Source organism: Struthio camelus, chromosome Z, assembly GCF_040807025.1.
Source record: "Struthio camelus isolate bStrCam1 chromosome Z, bStrCam1.hap1, whole genome shotgun sequence".
NCBI lineage: Eukaryota > Metazoa > Chordata > Aves > Struthioniformes > Struthionidae > Struthio > Struthio camelus.
Genome location: NC_090982.1, coordinates 56,864,178 through 56,890,416, shown reverse-complemented (window position 1 = coordinate 56,890,416; position 26,239 = coordinate 56,864,178). Strand labels below are relative to the sequence as shown.

Below are 26,239 nucleotides of genomic sequence, written 5' to 3'. Positions count from 1 at the left end.
AGAAATTTGATCCAAATTTATGAACAACTTCCATCAGCCTGAACCTACAAACTATGTAGAGTACAGAAAAAGCAGTAGTGAGAAATGAAGATTTACCAACATGGTTCTCTTGTCAAGCAACAACCCTTCTGAATTAAGAAGACAAGCATCCCACGCTGTTACATGACTATATTGTTTTCCCAATGTATTAGTAAGAACTGAGGTTTGAGAGTAGGTTTGTCTCTCAAGTTAAATTAAATTTTCAGCCTTGGAGATCATACACCAGGAAAGGTCATGACACGATAACAATGCACGCTTCCACAATGCAGTAGCATAGAACCTTTCACCTAGAAATACGTTTCCACAGGAAACAGAGGATTTTTTACCTATTTTCATATAGCAATATCACTTCAGCAACTTGGACTATATCAACGAATTGCCTAAATCACTTACTTTTTCCGATAATGGAAATTCTATCGAACTTAATGCGTAATTCGGATACTGGCAATAACTCCAGTTGTTTGCCACCTGGAAGATTTTTTTTCCACTTGAGAAAAAGAGGTAAAATATTAGCAGTAGATGCTTAAGAAACCACAGCAAGTTTGTAAAAAACTATTCTTAAACCAAATATAAAGTCTTCCGTGGGGGTGGTTCACCACTTCCTTTAGCTGCCCATGCAGGAACTTATTTAGCAGAGAAAATAAAAACAAGAGCTATGTGCACAATAATTAGACACTAGACATGACTCTGGATCAGGATTTCTTGACATTGTTTATTGGAGATTGACATTGTCAGTTGTTTGTGATGCAGATATAAAATGCTCCACCTTTGCCATTCTTAGTCATGGATTACTCATTTTTCTTTTGTACAATTTTGTTTCTATGATGTGTAGCAATATTAATTTAGTTTAATGTGAGACCTGTACAGATTTCAGCAGAAAGACAATATTTTAATGGAAGATCACTCAAAAAGGAGTTATCACAGAAAAAATAATGCTCTCATAAATCTTTTTCTTATCTTTTTCTTATCAGGAGACACATCAACAACGATTATTTACAACTCCCTTACAAGCCTTACAACAACGTTTTTAGTACCTTTTCAGTTCTTTTCAAATCACCACATTTCCTCTTCATGCTGGAACTACAGTTGAGGACAACAGCTGAAAAGGTGTTCAAATGGTGTTCCTTTTCAGGCAAAAATCAAAACATAACGTTTATACTGAAGGCAGCCTATGCTTGTGGAGCTTTCAGTCCAGACAGTCAACCAAAATGCGAATCGGTTCTACAGTTCCTCTTAAAAAGAACATACTCAACTCCTACCAAAGACTACAAAAAAAACCACTGAATAAACACCATTAAAAAAAAAAGAAAAGAAATAATTCTGACCCTTGAGAAGTGAAAGACTGAAGAAAGCTTTGTGTAAATACAAGGGTCTGAATCCTTTTGTAAGGTCAAACCAAAGGCAAAGAGCTTATACTACAAGTCTTGGACACTGTTGCACTGACTTCACTGGAGATAAGGCAGAGCTCAGAGTTTAATGGTAAAGATGAGATTAAGTTTATTTAGATCTGGAAAACAAGTCCTCTACAGGTAAAGAAAGTGAATGACTGGCTGTTCCCATTAGTCATACTTCTGCTGTAAAGTTAGGATATTACAGAGTTGGAGCTAGTCGTTAACCTGCTCCAATCCAGATCGATCTGTGTGCTCTGCAGAAATATATGACAATAGTGAGTACTGGATAAATCTGGATGCCTGGTAAAGGAGTTAGGGTGAATTAATGACTATACACTATTTGTCAAGTAGAAGCTCACCCAGAGAAAGAGATTCATCATTTCATAATCCTACTGCACAAATGGCCCAGCCTACTGCATTAAATAAAATGATCCCTTCACAGGGAAGGGATGGAAAAGAAATGAGAAGCTTTTTAAAACTGTATTATACTCAAGATGTATTGAATATATCTATTCTATTACCACCAAAAAAATCCCAAAATTACAAGTCTTTCTCTTACTATTTGGGTACAATTCATCATTATATATAAATGAAAAGAAGAAAAAAAACTCAGGAAAACATGGTTGCTCCTAATACAACATTCATTTTGCCTGGCACCAGCTAGTAATCAGAGTGGCTCACTCTATGACCAAATTTATTTTAATAGAAAATGGAAATGTACATATTAGGACATTCTGTTTATACGATCAGTGAAGTCAGTACCAAATATCTCACAGGCATAGCAGGAGCTTCAAAGGGAGATCCTGTGAGATCTCATTCTGAACCTTGTAATTTCTAGCTACCTTTCAGCAACCATCACTGTAATCATGAGGCAGCAAGATAATCACAGTAATTAGTTAATCCAGTCATTCACTTAATTTTTTGCATATTGATTCCATCCCTATCCTGTTTCAAAACCCAAATTTAATGTCAGCAGTGATTTCTACCTTGCAGCTACTGCAAATTTATCGAGATTCTTACAGATCTGTCTTCTCAGTATAACTCAGCACTGCCCCCAGCTTCCCCTTGCATGGATTCTAGAAATAAAATACACGCTAAGAGAGCAGAATGTGCATTGGTAAAAGTGGATTGGAGAGATGATGAGAGATATTTGGGAAGTGGAACAAAAAAGAATTGATACCATATTCCAAATGATAGGTAACATGATTTTTCCAGAAAAAGTTTAGATTTTTTAATAGAAAAAGATTTTATTTCTGGAAGTAAGAGTTTTTAAAGACCCTCAAAATGGCCCATCATCAGTTTGCACTATGCACAGATTTGTCATAATTTCTCCTCTACAAGGTATGAGCTGTTGTAAAAGGTGAGTCTGAGCACACTTAGTCAGAAAGGGGGCATATTCTCCTTGTATCCTCTAGATTTTTCCAAGGAAAATCTAGACCTAGATTAAAAATTCTGATCTATCAAGGTAGGAACTCAAAAGACTTCTACACAAATCAAAGTTGAGATCATAAGAACTGGATTTAAAGTATTCACAAAACAGAAGACAAACACATTTTAAGCACACACACAAACCTCACGCCAGCCTTGGAAATTGCTGAGAAGATGAGGGAAAGTACTTCCTGCCTCTTTTCCCCTCAGCTAATATATGTGCTCCCAGCAGCAACTCTGGCACATAACAGCCAAATAATCCAGTGGTGCTTCTCCTGTTTTGCTCTCTCGTTGCAAATCTATTGCTAGATGCACCTAGAGTCTCCAGTTCACCAACCAGATGTGGTCTGACTTACCAGCCAGAAAGCGTAAGAAACTTCCAAAAAGTAGTCAGCAGAGTGCCCCCTTAAGCATATACATTGTGCCTTTGTGAACTCCAGGAAAGCAGAAGGCTGCATTTTCCCTTTCTATTACAGGAACAATGCATGCTGCCAGCATGCATCTTCAGGATTTGCACCAGGGTTAGGGTTCTTCAGCATGTGTCCTATGGAGGAAAATGAAACAAGTCATTTAGAATAGTGATCCTATTGTTTAAAATCTGTAGTGATCCTAATCTGTAATCTTTTTCATATCTATATGTAAATATGCAAATATGTATGTGTGTGTGTCTGTCCCTGACTCACAGGAGTAAAGAGATTCTCAGGTCTTCCTCCATGACTTCTGCTTCTGTGAGGTGAAATCAACTTTGGTTTAGGGCAGAAATTAAAGCATCCCTTTGTGTAATCCCCAAGTTTACACTTTGAGAAGACATTTTCAAATGCTTGAAAACACTTTCCATTCAAGAATTTTCTAAACAGCTTCTTTTTTTTTTTTTCTGAAATGAGTTTCATAACCTGAAAGATGGATATGGAGCTTTGGTCTCTAACCCCTCAGTCCCACGCAGCACTCATGTAAAAATGCTGGCCATTCAAAAGTGCAAACTATTTTTAATTTAAAGATTACAATTTACCATTCTGTGACCTTCTGTTGCCTTCATATACGCCTTAAAGCAGTTTGGATACCCATTCTTTTGGAAAAAAGTTATTATTCCAGGCACATTTCCAATTACCACAGTCTGCAGACAAACACTGAAGTGCACCCCAAGCCTCCACCACAATAATCCCAACAAATGATAGGCCCACACCAAAATGGCTAGCTATGAATCAGAACCAAACTACATTTGACTGTTTCCAGACCTTCTTCACTATTCTGATGATGCAAGAGCAGTCGTGCTAATTCATTATGCAAGTACAAGATTGTCTGCCTCCTCAAATGAAAGTCTGGAAATTACTATTGCCATCTGATGTCTGTACACTGGATGTCCTTCTCCTGGAATACCATTTGGACAGTAGGAGCAAGACAGTAGGTGGTAAAATGCATCATGCCAGACTCGTCAATGATGTATTCTTCCAAATCTTAACACTGTAAACACAAAAATTCTGAAAGCAACCTCCAATGTTCTGAAACTTGAGCAACTAAGCCATAAACATGACAATATGCTTGTCTAGTTTATACAACACTTAATACAGCTAATCTTTATAGCCAGTACCTTTGACTTTTACCCTCAAGACCATGTAGGAGACCGCTCTGTCATCTTTTCCACCCTTAGGGTCACTGGAAAGCAGGAAGATGGCTACAGGCTAGTTTAAAAATTGCTCCACTCTACACTGCACAAAGAATATACCATAGCTTAGCTTGTATGTTCCAAGAAACACAGTATAGCAAGTTTAGCACTTGTTACCAAGGTGGATATCATTGCTGGATGCAAACCTGAGCATTAAGATGTCTGTCACCATAGAAATCCCATGAATGGAGGTATAAATCTTTGAAAATTAAGCATAAGTAAGCTGCCATCTTTCTCGGCTCGTAAAATCACCACGACAAGCTGTACTCATGTATATACTACTTTTAAGTTTTGACTTTTCCCCTAAAAATATGTTTCTAGAATCACTACCACATGGCTCTAGGGATTCTGTTCAATGTATAAATGTTCACAGGCCAGGAATCTCCAGTGCAAATGTGTTGAGTAGTAACTCCTAGTGATGTAAGCACATGTTACAGACTGATAGAGGTTTCAAAAATAGCATAAGAGAGAATGAAGGAATGTACTTCAAAGCTGTATACAGAAGATAAAATGTTCACATCCCATTTTTAAAAAATTAAGCAGATATTTGCATACATCTTGCAGATTGCTTTGCTGTATCAGTACGTAAGAGTACTTTTTATCACGTGTGCATTCATAACCTAGGTTGTGTTGCTGTGTTCACATAACTCAAAATAAGCCATACTTCACAGCTGAATTATAACACATATTCTAATAGTAGAAACCACATTATTTCCACCTCTTACGTAAAGGGCTGTGCAGAATACACTTTTTTTTTTTTTTTTTTTGCATTGTGCAAGGGAATCTGAATTCAAATGTTTCCAGAAAGACTCAGAGTTATCTATACTGGCTTGAGATTTCAATTGTTAATCCATCCTAAAGAGAGCTTTGTAAATTGGGATAAAATCAGCTATTTCTGCCCACATATTTAAAAATCAATCCTCCCCCTCCCCCCAAAAAAAAGGCTTTCTCAATGACTGCAATTTGTTGTAGCAGCAAGAAGTGAGGTTATGAATATTTACATATATCTGGGAATGCATATAACTTGAAAATTCCATTTTACTTGCAATTCCCTTGCATAGTTTGCAGCTATGCTCTTATTAGGGTTATAAACATGGACGTACAAAGCTGCAGTAATCTTTCTTAGATGATAACTTGGCCAGTCCTCAGAGTAAATAAAGAGCAGCTATAACCTCCCTTCTCTGAAAGGTCTCATTGGGATGAAGTGACTTCATCTCAGTATCAGCAAAATGCAGGGCAACAGAAGGGGGAGGACAGAAAACTCTTTTTTTTCCCCTGAGACTTTCAAAAAGGTTCCATGTAGAAATGTTGAGAGGAAAAAAAAAAAGATGTGAAATAACAAAAATCTAGAATATCCAGCTACTTTAGACAAGGGAATTCATAGCTTTAAATCTGAAAACCGACAGTTTGAATTACACAGCAATTTGGGCCCACTGTTAACTATGTGTACTCCTCAAGTGACATAAGGAGGTTATATTAACTACTCAGTCTATGCTAATCAGCTGCTTTCTTATGACCTTCATAAAGCTTTAGCATCTTGTATCAGAAGCAAAACTCAAAAATAACAACTTTTCCTTTATTTAAAACTAAATGATGTTTACTAAAAAAAGCACTTAATGTGCCCAGGTCAGAAGGCAAAAAAAGAATTTTTCATAAGAGTTCTCTAGATGATTTTACAGACTTAGAAACACTCTCCTAGCCAGTTTTCCATGTTTTACCAAACTGAATTAACTATTTGAATACAATAATTTAAAAATTTGAAAAATTTGTTCCTTTAGTGGGTGTTAGACATGTGTGAGCCTTTGAGAATCTGACCTGGAATGGGTAATTTGCAGCAAATCATTCGTTCAATTCGTATGTCCATTTTTCATTTCTTTGTAGATAACAATTGCATAAATGATATTGTAAATGAAACGTACTCAGTGAACATCTGGATAAGCCAATATCTGCAGTTTGAGCTGCATTGCACTGTGACAATTTAGATAGATTACCCTACATCAGTATTTCCTTTCCCTGACTTGAAAATATGTTCAAAATGAACTCTCATATATACATGGATTTCTTCCATTAATATTCCACATGCTTATTTTTCCTCAAACATTTGTGCCAATGGGCAAAGCAAATTAATTTTAGAAGTAGATTTTTTCAGAATGTTTTTATGGGATCCATCTAACTATATCAAATTTATGCTGGCATATGAAATGCCACATAGTGCATAAGGGGTTTGAAATGGGTTTAGATCATAACCTTATATTTTTCTTCTCTTTCTACCCCTTCTCCTTTAGTTTCCTTCTCCTTGAATCTGAGGCTTAGCCTCCTTGAGGCTCAGCACTCAAATCTGCTTACCTTCTGCTGACTGTGCATGTGTCACCCCCGATCACATCAGCTTCTTACAGACCTCCTATATAGTATCATAGCTGTTATTTGCATGTCCACTGCACAAAGACTGATATCTTCCTTCTAAACCACCCTTGTAGTCAGCTCCCAGCCAGACACAGATCTTGCACAAGCGGTTTGATAAGCTTGAGCTTCTGTACTTGAACTTCTTGCTGATCTTTCACCATCAGTCTCTACAATTACTAGCTGGAATAAATTTAAACATATATAATACTAATAAATCCAAAGCACATGTGTTTCAACAAAAGCAGACAGTGCTTAAGATTTTCAGTTACAGATTGTCCCTAGGTCAGTAGTCAGGATGTCATTGTTATAACTTCCTCCAGCTGTTTTCTGCCACATGCTGACCTTGCACAAGATATAAATTTGATTATAGTATAAAATTCTAATTTAACCTTATATTCTAATTTAACCTTATATTGAATTAATTAGACTTTAAACTGAACTTTCTCCCTCTATGCTCTCCATATCCTTACTGCTTGGGATGTATTTCTATTTAAAGCTATTGCCTGTAAAAGAATACATTGTTTCTAACCCACCACAAATCTATCTAGTACCAAGATGATATCTATCTCTTGCAAAATCAAGGAGCATGCTTTGCAGTTTCTTTGGCTTATCTAGCCACTCAAACAATATTAAGAAAATGACTTCATGTTGGAAGAAGTATAGATTTGCTAAGAACAACATCTTCCACAAAGAATTATCGGTGGCAGTTCCCCAGTACAAATAGGTACTTACTTGATTGAAATGTTCTGGTTACTACCAAAATGTTTTCGTTACTACCAAAAATAATGAAATTTTGAAAGTTCACAGGAGAGTATAGGCATGTCCATCAAATGACATTACATATTTTCCCTTAGTAATGCATAGTTTTCTCCCCTCATCACAAGTGATTTTTAAGTTAATACTGGTTTAACACACAAGTGGCTTCAGCCCTTGACATGAAGTATTTTCACCAAAAGTAATGGCAGATTTCATTTGTGATACTATAAGAAGATGTAGTAGGCCTTGCACACAGCAACAGATATTTCCATTTTTATTTCAATTCTAAGCAGGATATATTAAAATATGGGGATAGGTGGGCCTATTCCAATGAAACGCTTCAAACCATTACATGTTGCCACAACAGATTCTTCCTATGGGGAAGTAACAGTAACAATGTGACTGCTACAGTGCAGTAAATTATACTGACGTCTAGCTTAGAGAAAGGACTATGTTCGTTTTCATATATTTTTTTTCATTTTCAGATCAAAATTCTGTCTCTGTTTTCTAGAAAAGTTGCTGTAAAATGAAGGTCAATAGCTTTTACCTGCTTTTAAAATAAGTCTTACTTTGTAAGGTGACTGTATCTTTAAAAAGACTAATCACAGATCACAATGATCAGTTAGTCCTATTAAATCCCTTAGAGTAAGCATTCTGAAAAAGAGAAGACTCAGATTTAACTGTGGAATTATATCCTTTTCAGGCAGAAGACATTTCTCTACTTACAGCTAAAATGTTAAAGGCATGCATCAGTAATATCATTTTGATCACAGCGTAATGATCTCTAGAAGGTCTAAAGGCTACATCTGCAGTTCCCAAGCACATAAGCTGCATAGCATGAGTGGCTCAGGTGGCTGCAGGGCATGACTGTACCTATTTCTACCACCCTGTGGAATACACTGAACTGTAAGTGTTTACAAACATTGCAGTTCTGGAGGACTATATCAGGGGTCTGAAAAAAAGCTTAAGGTTTAAAATTATTTCAGAAGATTGGAAATCATTGAATGATATTAATGGTCAAAATGTTTTCCATTTTAATGTTTTCTCACAATCAGCTTTTACTCTGTGAACTTACCGTGAGAGAAAGAGAGGAAAATAACATTCAAAAGAACTAAAGGACAGTGATTTTCCTGATGGCCATTTTTTGGACTGGGTTACTGAATTTAAGCTCCAAAATCAGATACTGGCAACTAAGTAAATTGTTTGATTTCCTGAAATTAGTTATCTCTAACTCTCTTTTCAATAGAAAATTGGATCTACCGATTTATTATTTCACTTTTTTTTCTTAATAGCCTCGTGATTATTATTATAAGGAACAAATGCAAAATGAAGAAAGCTAAAGAAGGACAGGGATGTTACACTGGAAACTGTTAAGGTGAGGGGGTGCACACCCATCCCTCAGCACTGTACCTTCTCTGTTAAGAGAATAATCCCATGTTAATTGCAATAACTCATTTTTATCTCATGGCTGTTTGACGGCCTAAGGAATGTTTTCAGTAGCATCCCTAGAGGACAAGCGTCATATTACTGAAACTGCTATCAGAGCCAGATATTACCTGCAGTTAATAAATAAATAGTTGAAGCCAAAGCCTCAGACAAAATGATAGCTGAAATATCAAGGAAAGTGAAGAATGCCTAAAGAAAGAGCACTTACTCTTACAAATTCCTGCTAAATAAAATTTAGTCTCAACAGTGAAGAAAATGCCCAAAACATCAGTCATGATCTGATGAGTTTGTGGAATTTTTTCCTAGCTGATTATGGCAGATACTTCCAATGTTACTTGTCTTTGAAACAGAAAATATGATATGATAAATCTGTGACTTGTTTTGGCATAGCTGCACTCAAGCAGAGAATCTAAATGCCAAAACGCTCCTAGTTGCCAGTCCTTGAAAACCAGTGGTACTGTAAATCAGTGTCAGGGTTCTGCATTTACTCACTCTCTCTTCCATGGAGCTGTCTGCTTTGCTGAACATGGTGGAAAAATGAAGGCTTGCTGTACAGCTGATAGGAGCTACAGAATATATAGCAATATGGATGTCCATTACATTCCAACTCAAGCCTTCACATATTTGTTTAGAAGGCAGAACCTGAATAAATTAAATGTGAGGACCAGTGAGAGCTGTGGCTTTCAGTAAACTCCAGAAGCACTGCTATAATGAGCCCAACAGATAATGTCCACCATAGAAACAGTTAAGCAACTGCTATGAAAACATAGGTTATAACCTAAACCAACTACCTTGCCTTATCCAGGCAAATCTCTTACAAAATTCAGAGTTTTTTGACAAGCAGCTAGTAAATGATTACAAAACTGATTTTACAAGGAAAATAATACCCTAAAGAGAGGTTAAAAAGTGTTTTACATTACCAGCCTTCAAATAGAGCTAGTCTAGAAAATATTCTTGGTCCTTCCGCAGGAAAAAAAAAAAAAGGTTTACAGGACTGGCAGAGTATTATGAATCAGAAGAGTTATAAATAACAGATTTATGAGGCTACTTGCTGTTTCATCCAGGCTGAGAGAGCAAAAGGGTAAAAGAGTTAAAGACAATGTGCATATATGTCACAACATGCAAGGAACCACAGTCACACTCCTAATAAGTATAGAATAAAAAGAAGACATCACAAATCTGCATTGCAGATGACACTGAATATAAGAGAATAAAACTGACAGAATTATCAAAAGGCTACTTAAGACTGCATGGCATTCTGACAGCATATAGAAAGACAAACAGTTTTATTTTATTTTTAGAAGATGAAACAAATCTGAAGAAAATGCACTGCACTCCTATGGGGATGTCGACTCCTACTCCTTGTTTTTTTGTTTATCTTTAAAATAGAACTATTTTTGCTATCTTTACTGAAATAGATGGGGAAAGGATGACCTGCTTTATATTTACCACTAGTTTCTTTTCTAAATGTAAAGAGCTGACTGCATTGCACCCAGGCAGTTAGTTCCTCGGTGACTAACACAGGCAGACACATGAGTTGATTCACCCTCACCCACAGGAATATTTTCTCATTTGCTAGAATGTGACATTCTAATGGTCAAGCAAGCTCACAATCCCCAAAACACATTCCCAGAAACAAATGTTCTTATGAAAAGAGGCTTTCAGCAACCATGTGTAGAGAGTGCTAGTACTCGACACTGGCAATCAATCTATCTAGGTGTTATGCTCTTTCTAACATCTGAAGGCATCATCCAAAACCCACCGAAGTCGATGAATAGCTTTTCAGTAATTTCAGCAAGGTCTGCATCAGGTTCTGAGTGGCTACAGCTATGTGTGGAGATAACATATATTGCCCCAACAAATATTTTATTTACAAGCTGTGTCCAAAATAGAAGGTATAAATTCAACTACTCAGCATGGATTATTACAGAAAACATGTACCTGGAAGCAGTATCTGAAACCCAGATCATTAAAGGGAATAAGAATTTAATAGTGATGCCACTTTCAGTGTACCAGTTTGCTGTTTAAGTTTCACTTAGACTTGAATCGTACTGCTCAGTGCTCTGCATTTTGCTGCAGTTATAAAATTCTAATGCATACTTTATTTTTAAAAAAGTTGCTTTCTCTCCTTTCTTTTTCTTTCATCAAAACATCATGCCAACAGACAGACCAGTGCATCTGAAAGAAAAGAAATAAAGTTCAGATTAGATCAAAGGATAGATTTTATTTTAAACATCACTTCCACATGGCCCTTAGGGAATAAGGTAGAATACATTTGTCATTACAACAGTGAAAGGCCGATTCAAACATGTAGCCCTAACAGCTGAAAATTTGATTTCTACCACTATGGTGACTTTGAATGCGTCAAGAAAAACCATGAACTCTTACGAGTAAAGCTGGTGCAAATGACATGTCAATTCTCATGTTTCACCATTAGGTACAAGCCCAAAACACTACCAGTACAATGAATCAGTCTGCGGAAAAACTAGGTATTCCTTTACTGAGTTACTGAGAAGTAGCTTGCTTATCTTGGAAAAAAAAACAGTCTGTACAGTAACAAACAACAGAAACTCACCCTTAAGTTTTAAATTCATTTCGTTCTCAGTCATTTTAACAAGACTTTGTTCCTTTAACAAGAACTCTGTCTTCTTTGGTATAACCAGGAGGAGGATTCAGGTTTGGCAATCACTGTGGCCATCTCCAGATTACAGGCAACTTCTTCTTCCTTTTGATACAGAAGCAGGCTTCCCCCTCCCCCCCCCAACATGAGAGCAAGCAAACACACAGACATGCTTCCCCTTACTTTCAGCAAAAGCCAAGCACGCTTGCCTGTATTTGCCACAGAGTGCTGGGTTGTTACCACACATATGTGGGTTGCAAGTAAGACTACTAGCTGTCACCCTCATGATCCACATAGCCAGACGTTATTGCTATAAGCAGTGGAGTAGCAGGTGTTTCTGAGAGACGTCATCCCCTTCAGCAGGAAGACTTGCTTTTCATTATGGATAAATAATCCAAATAGGACCTTCCAGGATGTTGCTATATGATAAAAAATATGTTGTGATTCCTGAATGTTTAAATAAGAGGATACAAACTAGGAAGGTTATGGTAACATTATATTTGCTGCTGGTGGTCCTGGTATCCTGTGTGGTATGAAGGAAAGAAGAGACTACAAAGAGTCAAGTGAATAATTAAAGGCCTACACTTCATTTAGCTTATCCAAGTGAGACTTTCATTGGAGTCTGTAGGTCTGAACCGAAATATAGTAGAAGATATCTCTTCCACATAGCAAGTAATCGTACAACAAGATTCAGTGGCTGGAAGTTGAATGCAGACCAACAGCTAAAGAAACAAATAAACAAACAGAAAGAATTATTTTTTGACAGTAAGGACAACCTATCTAGAATTGCAGGGGACAGTGGCTGGGATTCACTTCATCTCATTTCAGCTGGCTAAAAGTTGAATGTTTGCTCTAAATTAGTGTGAGTGCCCTGTATTGCTAACAGATATCCTCCAGAGAGTGATTCACCCTTTCTTAACATTTATCTTGTGATGCAATGAATTGCTTGCTGGAGCTGCGTATGTCTCCACTGATTGTAAACAGAGCCCATACGACTGCAGTAGACCGGATACCTGTGATAAACAATTAGATAAGATGAATTCTATATACCTATAGTTTGTGTGTGTGTGTGTGTGTGTGTGTGTGTGTGCGCGGGCATATGTGTGTGCACGTGTGTGTGTGTGTGTGCATATATATATATGTATGTATATACACATGTATAAAAGGATATATCTACACACGCACACACAGATAAAAACATATTTATATATCATGGAGCTCAACCATATCTAATAGGCCTGAAGGTAAAAATTTATTCCGGGAAGCCCTTTGGTGTGAATCTAGGAACCTAAGTTTTAGCAGCTTTCAGCAATGCAGTTCTCAAAGCTTGTGTTTCAGTTTCTTGCAGATATACGGTACCTTCAATTTAGTAAACCATGTAACTTCTAATTTTCCATATAATTGTACATGACTGAGTTCAGATACTCCAAATGGAAGAATAATCTTTGTCCTCATCTGTCTTTGAAGGCTTCATGGGGAGACCAGACAGGGCAACATTATGCCAATAGAGCTCATGGAAATTTTCTGTCAATAAGAGCAACTAATTGTAATCATTACCATCTATTCATCTTAAGTGAGTTCATTACAATTTAACTATCTGTTTTTTACAAATTAAAACTGATAACAATTTTTGCATAAACCAGGTTGTCTTAGATCAACGCAAGAAAAAAAGATCAAACTCTTTTTGGAAGAAAATATCTGAAGTATGAAGCAATATGTGCATGATGTCACTCCACTATTTATGAGGATGAGGTAATTCTTCTAGATCATTTATAATTTCTTCTCTTTAAAACAGAGATCATCCTTTTGTAATTCCCAAGTGAGAAAATTTTAGTGGGAAGGTGTCATTTGCAGCAGCGCTATGTGACTCCTGCTTTTAAGCCACTATTTAATTCATGACTTTGCTATTATTCTTGTCTACTTGCATTTCTTCAAAGCAATCCATTTCATTAATAATAGAAAAATCTCTGTCCTTAATATACTTTATTTTTATGCGGCAAAGTTCTCATGGTTGACATTTCTCTTATGTCCTTTATGCACCTGTTTCTATTTACATATTTTAAGTCACTGAAGTCTAAGCATACAGTGTAATCTGAAAGATTCAAAAGGATATCATCAATGTAGACTGATACTGCAAGAAGATATGCAGAATTATTTGCTTCACAGTGCTGGTGTAAGCTTCTTATAAACCACTTGCGGTCAGTGTCCAGGTTTTGTTCGTCCCATATGCTACATCAGAATACCCACCCTTCTCACATGTCTGTCTTAAGCAATTTCTTTGACTGCATTCTCTCTGAAGCAAAGGTCAAATATTATCACCATGTATATTTAAAAAATGTAGGAATACAGATAGTAATATAGCTGGATGAGAGATGAGAGAAGATTTTTGCAAAATGAAAAAGAAGCAGAAGCTGCACTAACAGCTTGATGGCAACTCTGGTTGCCGAATCCATGCCAGACAGCGGAATATACTTGCATAGCAAGTAATTCTCCAAAAGGGTGTTGAATCACCTTCAAATGACTGAGAAAGTGTTATTATTTTGATCTCGCATTGTGACAGAACCGACGTCAATCTGCATTGTATGACGTATTGTACAAGCATAGCAAGAGGGGCAGCCCCACCTAGAAGAAACTCAGTCCAAATAATCAGGAGATGGAAGGAGAATCAGAGGTTCGAAGAGTTCAAAGAGTCTCAATAAGATGAAGTGACTGAGCAAAGGTCACAAAGCAGATAAGCAAGAACATACTTAGGTCTCCTATCTATAGAGTTAATGATCTTTTGTTAACCACATGACTTCGTTGGACTTCAAATAACAGTGCTGCATCGTACTCCTCTTACATTGACTGCTGCGTAGAAGACAAGACAAGAAGGAAAGCATTTGAGAAGTACGCCTTTAGGTGCAATGCCCTGCAGATGCCATGACATGAAAAGCTGTGAAAAAGCAAGCAAGCAAACAATATACGGGGCATCAGCTCCAATAATACAGGGAAAAATCTTCTTGGTCCTTTGGTTTGTGCAATTTCTTCTAAGAAAATAGTATCTTCAGGTAAGGTATCTTCAACTGTCCTAATCTTTATCCTCCTCTAACCAATATTCTCAGTTATAAGCATCCATTTCTCTCAGATCTACTGTGATCCTTACATAGCATATAAACACTGGGCATTTTTAAACCATGAATCTAACGGTCTGCGACAGGGCTAATGCTACCTTGATTTTTAGGCATATATAAGAATGCATATGTTTTTTCCAGGTAGGTGCACTTACTTTTTTTCCTGTATTGTCTCATCCTGAGTGGCTTTTTGAAAAACTAAAAATGAAAATAGGACAAGTAATATTAATAAGAACAGGGATCTAGGTGTTTAATGCAGTTTAAATAATAATATATTATATCAGCCTTTATACCTTACATAAGATCCCTCTAACTCTCAGAAGAGCACTGCTATCTATATCTGAACTCAGTACTGATGCACAATACCATGTTTGCAAAAAGGAGAATAATAAAAGCACCTGTTACTGTCCTTTTCTCATATAGCTTAGGGACATACCTAATTGCTTTACTGTTGTCATCTGTTCTTTGGTTGGAGGAAAGAAATCTTATTTGCTGTGTTAATACCACTTTGTGGACTCAAAACACATGAGCTCTTGCCCAGGAGATGCTAATGATTACTTATGTCATGCATTATAAAAGCTTGAAGGTATGAGATAGTAAAATATGTCAAATCTGATCTAAAGTTCCAAATGATTTGATATCAGTTGGTAAATAGCTGCACGGAGTCACATGCAATTTGAGATGGTTATCCAAACCTAACTTGATAGGTGATATAATTTATACTACACAACAGTGAGGCATAAACATTTCTCAGACAGAATATTCATGAACTACTGCCCATTCTTTGACAATCCTTAATTCATCTGGGGTTTGAATAAATGCAGCAAAACTTCTTCCCGTCTAGGACAAAGACAGAGACACCATCACTGAAGTGCAAAAGAATTAAGGGAGTTTCATGCTAAGTGATGCTACAGAAAGAACAGCTTCATATCTCTACTCACAACTCTACCCAACTGTAACTCACTGCAGTCAAGACGTCTCTCAGTCATATTCCGATACTCTGCAAGTCCATGTTTGCTATAGAGTCCAACATATCTGCTAGAGTGTCCTTTCACTTGGTAAAACATAAGACTAGGCCCTAACTACTGAAAAGTTAGTGAGATTAAACACAGTTGTCTGTCATTGCAATGAACAGATCTGCATGTCTAGTTATGATCAACAGAAAGATCTAGAAAACAAAAGATATAGTTGAAGGAAAATATTATTTCACAGTCAGGTACAGAACCCTTACAAAAATAGCAAAATTTCTGGATTATTTAATACAAAAGAAAAAGGTAGACGATAACTCGGAACACAAGTGGCAGGAAGAACTTTATTTTCTTTGTTCTTCCTTTTTCTTTTCAGTTCCAAAAAGCTAATTAAATTGAGATATACACTCCTTCAAGCCTTAAGCTATACATTGTTTTTTGTAACACAAACATCTCAGAGCAATAACTAATTCAAAAAAAGAAAAATCAAAACAAAAAATAAAATATAACCAGGTACATGTTAATCATGTCATAAATCTTGACCTGTCAATGGCAAGAAAAGGAACAATTAATCAAGCTTAAGGAAAAATGTCTACCCAGGAACTATTTTGTTTATGCAGATCAGGTATATTTGGTCTCATTAATGAAGTAGCTTTATAGGGAAGGTTAAATATGGATGCCTTAATTTACATTGATATAAAATCTCAAACTTCATACTGCATTAATCACATTTTTGCATTCAATAAAATGTAAAAACAATGTTTCTGTAGATCAAAACAAAAGTATACTCCATTAGGTTCAGAGAGTTATCCCAGAGATTAATTTTACCCAGCATAATTAAATTCTATGCAAGCTATTGTTTATCTTCTCTCTGAATGCCATGCATAGAGATTCAAATATGCTTTCATCGTGCAGCAGCTCTATCAATTCTTTGTCTGAGCTTTCATGGCTTCTTTTGGTCTACTGTTTCTCAGTTTCAGACTTGTAATTAAAAGCATAAATGAAGAAGAAAACTGAGTTCAATGTTCATAAACGAGTCTCACTCACAAAGAAGCTGCTTTATTTAACTTTGTGGACTGTTACTCTAATCCGTTCTGGTGCACATACACATCTCTGAAAATCGCTTCCAATCTTTCAGTAGAGGTACCATCTCATTGTTAAGTAGCTTAATGATCCCTTACATGATCCAAGCAGTTTCCAGTTGCAAGAAAATAGCAGCAAGATTAACAGTTAAATAAATTGCACAGTAAAAAAAGAAAAACTAAGAAAAAAGCCAGCAGGAAATATTTAGTCCTCACCTTTGAAAATTCTGCAGATCGTGAAGTGTGTAAGAACACACAGACTATGATGTTAACTCCTTGTGTTAAGTGATACAGTAGTATATCTGAAGTGGAGGAAGTGAGATCTGAATCACTGCATATCCCTTCACTTATTGATGAGGCTTTCCTCTGAATGGAAATCTCCTACCTTGTTTGTTTCATAATGAAATGGAGTTATCATTTCAGTGTTTAATGCAATGTACCACTGGGTCTGTTGCCTTCAGGGGTCTTTTAGGACAGCTACTTCAAAAACTGAATGCTATTATATTCTTTTCCTCCTTTAAATTCAATTATCAAAGAGCAGGTGCACAGACAGGTAGAATACTGCTTCCTGTCTGCCAGACAAAGCTTTTTTATACAGAGAATAGGAAAAAAAAAAAAAAAAGAGCTACAAATTTACAATGCCACTGTTCCTAAATAAGAAGTCTGGACTTGAAAAACCCAGAAATCTGGAAGATTTTTTTGCATCTGAAAAATTGTATCAATCCGTCTTCTGGATCTCGACTCAGTTTTTAGGCTCAGCTAGAGAATATCGGTCCCAAATCTGTAAGAGGAGTGAGGGCTCATGAGATATATAACTCAATGGCAGCTGATTGTCTATTCTTGCTTATTTTATATTTGTAGGCTACCACATTTAAAATAATACCATAACTACCTATCCTTTCTGCTTTCAAAAATCTTCCCCTGTAATCTTATCTTGCTTAGAAACTATGACAATATAAGTACACGTATATGAACTCTGAAAAGATTGTAATAACAGAAGGAAAGAAAGTAACTTAAGTGTCTGTTTACTAGATAGGTAAGGTGAGACGTTGCATTAGTTTAAGTAAAAGAGAAGATAAGGATCAGATGTTAAGGAGCTGATCTAGGTAAGAAAGAAAAAAAGTTTTGAAAGCTTTTCTAGAAGAGGAAATGATATACCTAACAGTAAAGTTGGATAGCAAATTATAGAGAGAGAATGCTCAGTCTGCATTACTTATTTATTTAATTATATTGGGCCTCTATAAAAAGAGACAGCTAAAACACTAAAAACACCAAAAGAGACGGGAGAGAAGGGATACTGGAAGAAATGATAAGAACCATCCTTCCTGTCATTACCAGTTCCTATTAGTATTTCTGCTCCTGTAGTGCTAACTAAATGTATTTTTGCCAGAAATTACCCTACTTGATTTATTCAACAGGTTTCTTGGCTTTCATTTAAGATTACTTTATTATTGCTAAAGACCACAGATCCCTCCTTGTCAAGTCATTGGACATAAAGTGCCAATTTTACCACTGCTGTAACTCCTATAAGTCAGATAACAAAACTGAATGAAATAAACAAAAATCTACAATAACTCATAAAATACAACACTTTGCTTCAAAATACTACCTTTTTTCCCCTAGAGATGGCAAGGACATGAATGTTAAACAAGCAGAGAAAGAGACTAATGTAGATAACTCACATGGTAAGCAAACCACAGAAACAGCAACGTGATGGAAATCACATTCTGAAACAGACCCTTAATGACTCAGATATTCTGAATTACTCTTCAAAAGGAAGTGGTTATTTCTGTATGGGGGAAAGGATATCAACTGCCACATGATACTTCTTGACTATATTTACACACAGGGCCTCACTGCAGTCACTTAGTATTGTCAGAAATGCACGAAGTACCTTAGAGATTTCTCAGAATTGCCATCATAGGCATGAGAGAAGAACAGAACCCTACACTAACGTTAGGCTGGCATAATCTGTTTTTCACTTTTTTCTTTCAGCAGAGGGACTTGCTAGACGATTTAAGGACAGAGGATCCTGCCTAAGGATCAGAATGGAAGTGCCGCACAGTGCCAACAGACATGAACTGTTGCATTCAACCTAGAGTTAAGACACACTGCTAACTAGTTTGGTTGTCCAGTAGTTAGTGTCTTTGTTAACCCTCAGCAACTGCATCAAACAGGAATTGGACATAACTGAGGATGTGACCTTTTCCCTCATCCATGCAGCTATCTTGCTGCTTCCTCCCCAAATCCTCCTAACCCTAACCTTAACCCTAACCTTAGTCCTCCTTCAGCAAACAGATACATATTCCCTTTCTTATCTGGAATCAGAACTTTAAGTGAAGATGAGAAAGCTCTGACTTCAAAGGAAGTGCTAGGCTCTGGTGATGATCAATAATTCTTACTCCAAACAAATATGGATTTATTTAAATAGAAGCAGGATCAATGGAAATGGGTCAGAGTTTACCTTCTTTGCGGGCACCTCCAAAATCTTGTGGTTTTCAGGGTTATAAAAGTCCTAGAGTTCACACTGCATAGCTTTCATACGGACCAAAGACTTGTTGAAGTCTCTCTTGTACATTGTTTTGGAGAATGAAAGACACGCATTCTTTGCCTATCATTTAGAGATGAACTGGACTCTGAAGGAAGACCATAGTAAACTAACGTATTATTACATTACTTTGTATGATATAAACACCTTGCTTTAACCTCAAAGTCAAATATCAAAGCAGACGTTTCTTACTAGTCCTGTGAGATTGCATTTTTCTGTACTAACTTCTCACAGAAACAGGGTTAATTCAGCACTTGTACACTCTCAAGTCACATGAATGCATATGATAAAGGAGTCAAACACTGGACACATCAATACTGCAGATTTTGCACACTGCTGTAGATGAAAAAACATAAAAAATTGATGTACTGCCATTCATCTCTTCACATTGCACATGAAAAATATAGCAAGAGGACAGTAAGGTTGTTAGACTAAGTGCTCAAGAGTCAGAAGATGTCAGAATTAAGGTTCCTGGGCCAAATTTTTTTTTGTGCATATGTATTATGAGGCATAAATGACAGCATACTGACCTCCTCTCCTACCCAGGTCTTGACTTCTTTCCATGAACAGGACAGACAGCACTGACTGTAAGCAGTTGTTGATAATATTTTCCCCCCACTGTTTTCTACACTGCTTACTATATTACTTACCATTTACACCCTGCTGTAAAGGCTGAGTTACTGGTATACCTGGGAGGTTTCCAATGGTATTAGCGTTATAAGAACTTAGTACTTCCCACACATTAACTGATTCTTAGAACTATGCTATGAGACAAAGAAATGGTATTATTTCCATTTTACTTATGGGGAGCTGAGGTATTCAGACGGAGGTCACAATCGTCCATGCATACTACATCTCCAGTTTGAAATGTCTACACCTGGTTTTTCAAAGTACTCCGCATAGATATATATGCTATATATACGCTATATATAGCATTATATATAGCATTATATAATATTTTATATATATATTTATATATATTTTTATATATATATATATATATATATATATATAATTTTACAGGTAAATAACTCTGGCTGACTTCAGTTGCACTTCTGCAATGTTCAGCACTTCTGCAAATCAAGCCTACGTCCTGTTTTGTATATCACATCCATATGCAGTTGAGAGGCAGATCTCTGAAGTCCCATGCTACAGTCTTTATGACAAAGACAGGGACAGAAACCTTCTTTAGGGAAGCTTTCTACTGTCTTCACTAGAAAACTCTTCTTCCTGTTCTTCCTGCTTCTTGCCTCTTTCACTACACCTTCCTCAGCATTGCAAACTATAATAAAGGATCTTACACATACCAAATGATGTCACTACAGTTTGATTCACTCCCAGAGTACTGTCCATCCTGCATACTACTAGAAAGGTAAACAATTTTTTAGTTCCTAAAGAACATACTTTCTATTGCAATTCCTTTCTCATTGTGCCTGAACTTTCTTATCCACCTTCTTTACAGCTCAAGAAAAACAGAAATGTACCTAACCATAAATTAATGTTGTAGCATACTGAAAGATCAGGCAGATTTATACTTATTGATAGCAAATCAAATAGCATCACGTATTGCTTTCATCCCAGACTGCATTTTATATTGTGACTAATCTAGATACAGTATCACAAAGATTATTATCATAAACTTTTTCCTTCCCTTGATTGTTCTTGTGCTTTACTATTTTTAATTTATTTTACAGAGAGGGAAATATTTTGACAGGTCAGCAGGCAACGTGGCGGTCTTTTGAGAGCACGAAGTACCTTGTATCACTTGAGGTATGGATCTCATGAAGGTCAAATTGTTCATGGAGACGCAGTTATGGGAAACTCACTGAACCTCTCCACTGTAAAACAGCCAAACAAGATTTTAAAAGTCTTTTCATCCTTGAGAACCTAGAGAAATAAGTTGTACTATGCAATGAAAATAACACTTTTCCTAGTGCTGATATTTGTTTTTTTGCAGTTTATTATTGGTAAATATGCACACATAAACATACAAACATACCTGACTTAAACTGTAATCACATAGTCATAACTATGAACTGGAGTGTACCCAAGAACCATTTAATATAGGATTTTAAAGGACTTACTGATCTTAGCAGTGGTTAGAAAAACTAAAAACAGATGAGGGATATGAGGAAGTTGAAATTAGCACTAGCACCTCTTTCCCCCATAAGTACTCTAATTGATGAGATAATAAGAAAGAACAGAAATGATCCAGTTTGACTTATTGTCACAAAAAGTCTTGCTTAAAACTTCACATTCCTGACTTTTCAGCAACCGATACCACAGCGCATAGCTAACAGAATTCACAGAAGAAATATTTGTCAATTATTTTCATTCACACAGGACTGCTGAGTTGCTTACACTTACATATCTATGTAAGATACAAAATATATATTCTAGTTCTAAATACTTTACCTTGATGCCTAAGCTTGCAATACTTACTTGCAATGCACACAAAACCTAAAGAAAAGAGAAACGGAGGTTCAAACAATTATGACATTCTGATGTCTGCAAGTATAGGAACCCCTGTTTGATTAGCTCACGGATCCTCCCACATGCAGCATGGAAGGCATAGAGAAGGAAAGAATTATTTGAAAAATAGATCCAAGATTTCTCAGTTTTCCCTTACCTCACAGAGGTATTACATTACCTCTGTAATACAGAGGCTACATGGTAATCTACACACACATCAATACTCAGATGCTATCACTTACCTTATCATCTAGGACATTTCTTTTGCCATATCTTGCAATATCACATTGTTTGTGTGTGTGTGTGTATATATATATATATATATATTTTAAAAAATAAAGTATAAAAGTAATAAAATATAAAAGTAATAAAATATAAAATATATATCGTAGATAAAAGATTAATTTAAAAAGTACATTGATTAAAATTACACTGGAGTATTTTGCTCCATCTTGTAAATATGCTAATAAAATTTGGAACAAGGAAACACTTTCAGTGAACAATCGTGCATGTACAGTGTAGAACACACGAACTTGTAGACTTAGTCTTGTAAACAGAAGAAATACAAGCTTTTGAAAAGCTGTTACAGTGGTTTGTTTTCCATCTTCTTGTCTGTCTTCTATTTGGGCTTCATCTCCCAAACTGGCTAGAGAAGAAGAAGGGTCTCTTCATTTTCCACCAGACTATTAGGTCTTGCCTTGCTGTGGTTAAAAGCTAGGCACATTTTACTCTCTGAATGGGTAGATTTCATCTCTTGTGAAGGAACTGGTATTTCAATCTGATACTGTCAAGTAAAACTCAAGGTTAAAATACATGCTTAGGAAAAAAAATGTTATCCACAGCATAAACAACTAAAAGAAGGAAGGAACTGGTATTTCAATCTGATACTGTCAAGTAAAACTCAAGGTTAAAATACATGCTTAGGAAAAAAAATGTTATCCACAGCATAAACAACTAAAAGAAGGAAGAAGGGACACTTGTTCCCCTCCCTTTTCATTAAAGGGCAACAAGACAGGCCAAACCAAACCCATTAAACACAGAGCGGAAAGAAAAATCACCACCTTGTTTGATCAGCAATCAAACTTATTATTTTAAGAAGGATGCGTATGAATGAACCTTTCCCTTTTTATAGTACACACTTTTATTGGACAAGCTATCAAAAATAATGACAATAATTCAGTCTTGAAGTAACAAAAAACACGTGAAGTATAGATAAATGAAAGTATAAGACATACAGAACAGAAAACACCTTTAAAATTGTGTGAATAACACATTTCAACATATGAGACAAGGAGAAAAAACTTTTAGCATGCCATGAATACCGAGAACATCAGCTAGGACACAGTGGCATTCTCACGAAAGCCAAAAAAAAAGAAAAGGGGGGGAAATTTTCAATGAGATTTTCAAAAGCAAAATAATGCTTTTTTTCAATGGTAGAATAGCTGATAAATGAAGGCTACATATAGCATTATCGAGACGCTGAGCTTTTACTGGGAATTATAAAACTGATTTAAGAGGATTCCCAAACAAACGGATGAACTAATACACTAACTTCAATGACAGGTTCCCCTAAAACTATGGATGGACCTTGTGGGATAATCTTCTGTCGGGTAAGTATCAAAAGATCAACAGAAAAAAAATCTTAAAACAAATACCATTACACAAGCCTCTAACATTTTTCAATATCAGTCAACTGATCTAAGCAAGCAAGTTTTGTGCGCCTCACCTGTTCTATACCTACACACATACTTGGACATAGGAAGGATTCTTCTGGATTGGGATTTCAAACAGTATCATAAAGAATTCATTTTTTATAAATAAAAATGTATTCTGCTTCAAAATATTACAACTATTTGTGGCAAAGGCACTTGCTTTATTTATTTATTTATTTATTTTTATCTTAGAGTCTGATTCTCTAAGATTCTGGGTGTTGTTTTCCCCAGCAACAAAAGACTTCAAGACATAGCATGATGCACAAGTACTCCCTCAATTAAAGTTACATACCCATTAAACTCCTTTTCTAAATAAGAGTTCACAGAAATCCCCTTTGTCATTGACAATAAATGTATGGCTGCACAAGGAAATGCAGTGAATGAGGTAGCCTTTTAATTAAAAGCAATATAGTTATATAGGCATGATGTTCCAGCTGAGCTAAGTAGCTACCAGGAGCTTACATATTCACACAGCGATGAGCTATAGCACACAGACATAAACAGATTGTTCAAAGCTAATTCAGTTGCCTCTATACAACATCTCTGCTTCGCATGGGAGCTAGTTTCTTCAGTAAAGTTTCATCTGTATTAAAATTTCAAATATTCTGCAGCCAGGAAAGGGGGCAGCTATATTGAAAGGTATCCATAATACAGGCAAGATCTAAAGAGAAAGACAGGTATAGAAAGCTCCTCTTCCTTGCTTTGGTGTACCCAGATTTACGTGAGAGAGCATGCTTAAACATACTTTTCAGATGCTTGTTTTAACGTATATTGAATAATTTCAGCAACAAGAATAAGTCATTAAAAAGTACTCCCACTGTCTGTGTTGATTACACTTGAAATTTCTTTATATAAAGAGTTAACTTTTTAAACGCCCCAAACAGAAAACTATTTTTCAGTTAATTCAGTAAAAAAAAATGAAATCAACTTTTTTGTGCTACTAGAAGCATACAGATTAAAAGCAGTTTATGTGGTCTCCTTCTCAGTTTTCTCCTTTTTATGTAGTTTCTCCTCCTCTGTGCTTAAAATGTACTCATTGCTTTTTCTGTCCAATTCTCTCTCAGCTAATTTGGAAACCCAAAATGCTGAATGCTTTTATTTTTGTAGGTTACTTTTAGAATTCCAGGCATCATTACACAAAATAGCTGATGAATGGGTTCTTAATTTCATTCTTCTGAAACGGATAGTAAGACTCAAAAGGAGTTGAGTATTCTTCAAAGCAATTTCTCACAAACTCCAGGACCCTTGGGTGTCTTTCCTTTTCTGATATATCTAAAAGTGCTATTATTCAGCTCTTCTCACTCACATTGATTTTAGGGGATCTAACCTGTCCTTATACATCCATTTGGGTAGACATTAGCATCCTCTCTCAGTGCACAGGATTTGAGCATTTCCACATAAGCTAAGCTCTGCAAGTCTTGTTGAATGAATTACCCACCCATGTCAACAAATTCTGGGTCAGGCCCTTTGGTGTTTTTTGCAGTTCAGATACACCTCTATTCAGTAAATGAAGGGTATAGTATCAGGATAGAACAGCATCCAGAGCAGCATTAGGATAAAATAGAGGAGACCAAAATGAGAGCAAACACGTATAGGCTTCACTGGCTTCTCTTGCTGCTCCTTTTGGGGAGAGGGCAACATATCCTCTCTGTCTTTATAAGCAGAAGTCTCCTCTGATGGCAAATGGAAGCGTTCCAACAGCAGGGAGAAACACCCAAGCAGTACAGGACGTACTAGACATCAGAACTGTTTGATTAAGCCTAGACAGTTCTTCCTTATGTTCGAAAAATATTGTCAGATTAAGTTAGTTAGTTCACGTAGGGTGTCCAGATTGTCAGACAATAAAGAAAATGTAAAAGTCCACAAATACAGAAAAGGTATTCCCTAATCCTTCAGTGTATTCCAAGTCATTCCTTCTGAAACGTATAAATGATAGTGGGCAGATGATAAGCTAATACCTCAATTAGAAACACCCTAGTTATATAGGTGTCTGCTCACGAAGAACCTAATTTGTAGAAGGAAAGACTGTGATAAATTAGGTCACATTGAGCATTTGTTTGTATTTTTATTTATTTAAGAAAGTATTCCAGGCTGTTTCTCAAAACTTTACCCTTCTCACAACCTTCTCTTCTTTTGTTTCTATGTAAATTTAAGGCAATTTGACATGTGTGCAGAAATATTAATGGCATATTACCACACAGTTTGTATTCTTTGAATGAGACACACACAGATCTTCCTTTCGAAAAATCACCTATATAATTATATATGCAGAGGACACAAACAACTGGGTGACATACATTCACTGCAACTGAGACAAATTATACATGGAATTCACTGTAGCAGACAGTAAAACATACAGTGGATTCTGTATTCAGTTTTATGCATAAATTATACCTCATTGGAACGTACATTCATGTGACCAGCTTATTTAAGGGTGGGACTATGATACCTATTTCCTAAAATGTATAGAGGTTTTAATATTTTGCTTCATTCTGAATCATAATGAAAACTTGGCTTTTCTAACTCGCTAAGAAAGAAAATTCAAGAACAAGTTTGGGATTGATTAAAGCATTTAATTCCAATAAAATATTTCATTAAGCA

General features: G+C 36.1%; 1 long non-coding RNA gene across 4 annotated transcripts in view; it reads right to left on the bottom strand.

The window, feature by feature from the left end:
- Window positions 1-733: 733 nt before the first annotated feature.
- LOC138064650 (uncharacterized) overlaps window positions 734-26,239 on the bottom strand; it is a 41,680-nt gene continuing 16,174 nt past the window's right edge. For 2 of the 4 annotated variants that reach the window (XR_011137885.1, XR_011137886.1), the window contains 4 exons: window positions 21,210-21,292; window positions 15,012-15,054; window positions 11,227-11,304; window positions 734-3,402 (listed from right to left, as the gene is read on the bottom strand). This is a non-coding gene — a long non-coding RNA (uncharacterized lncRNA). The remainder of the gene's footprint in view (window positions 3,403-11,226; window positions 11,305-15,011; window positions 15,055-21,209; window positions 21,293-26,239) is intronic. The other 2 variants (XR_011137887.1, XR_011137888.1) reach the window with 1 other exon arrangement.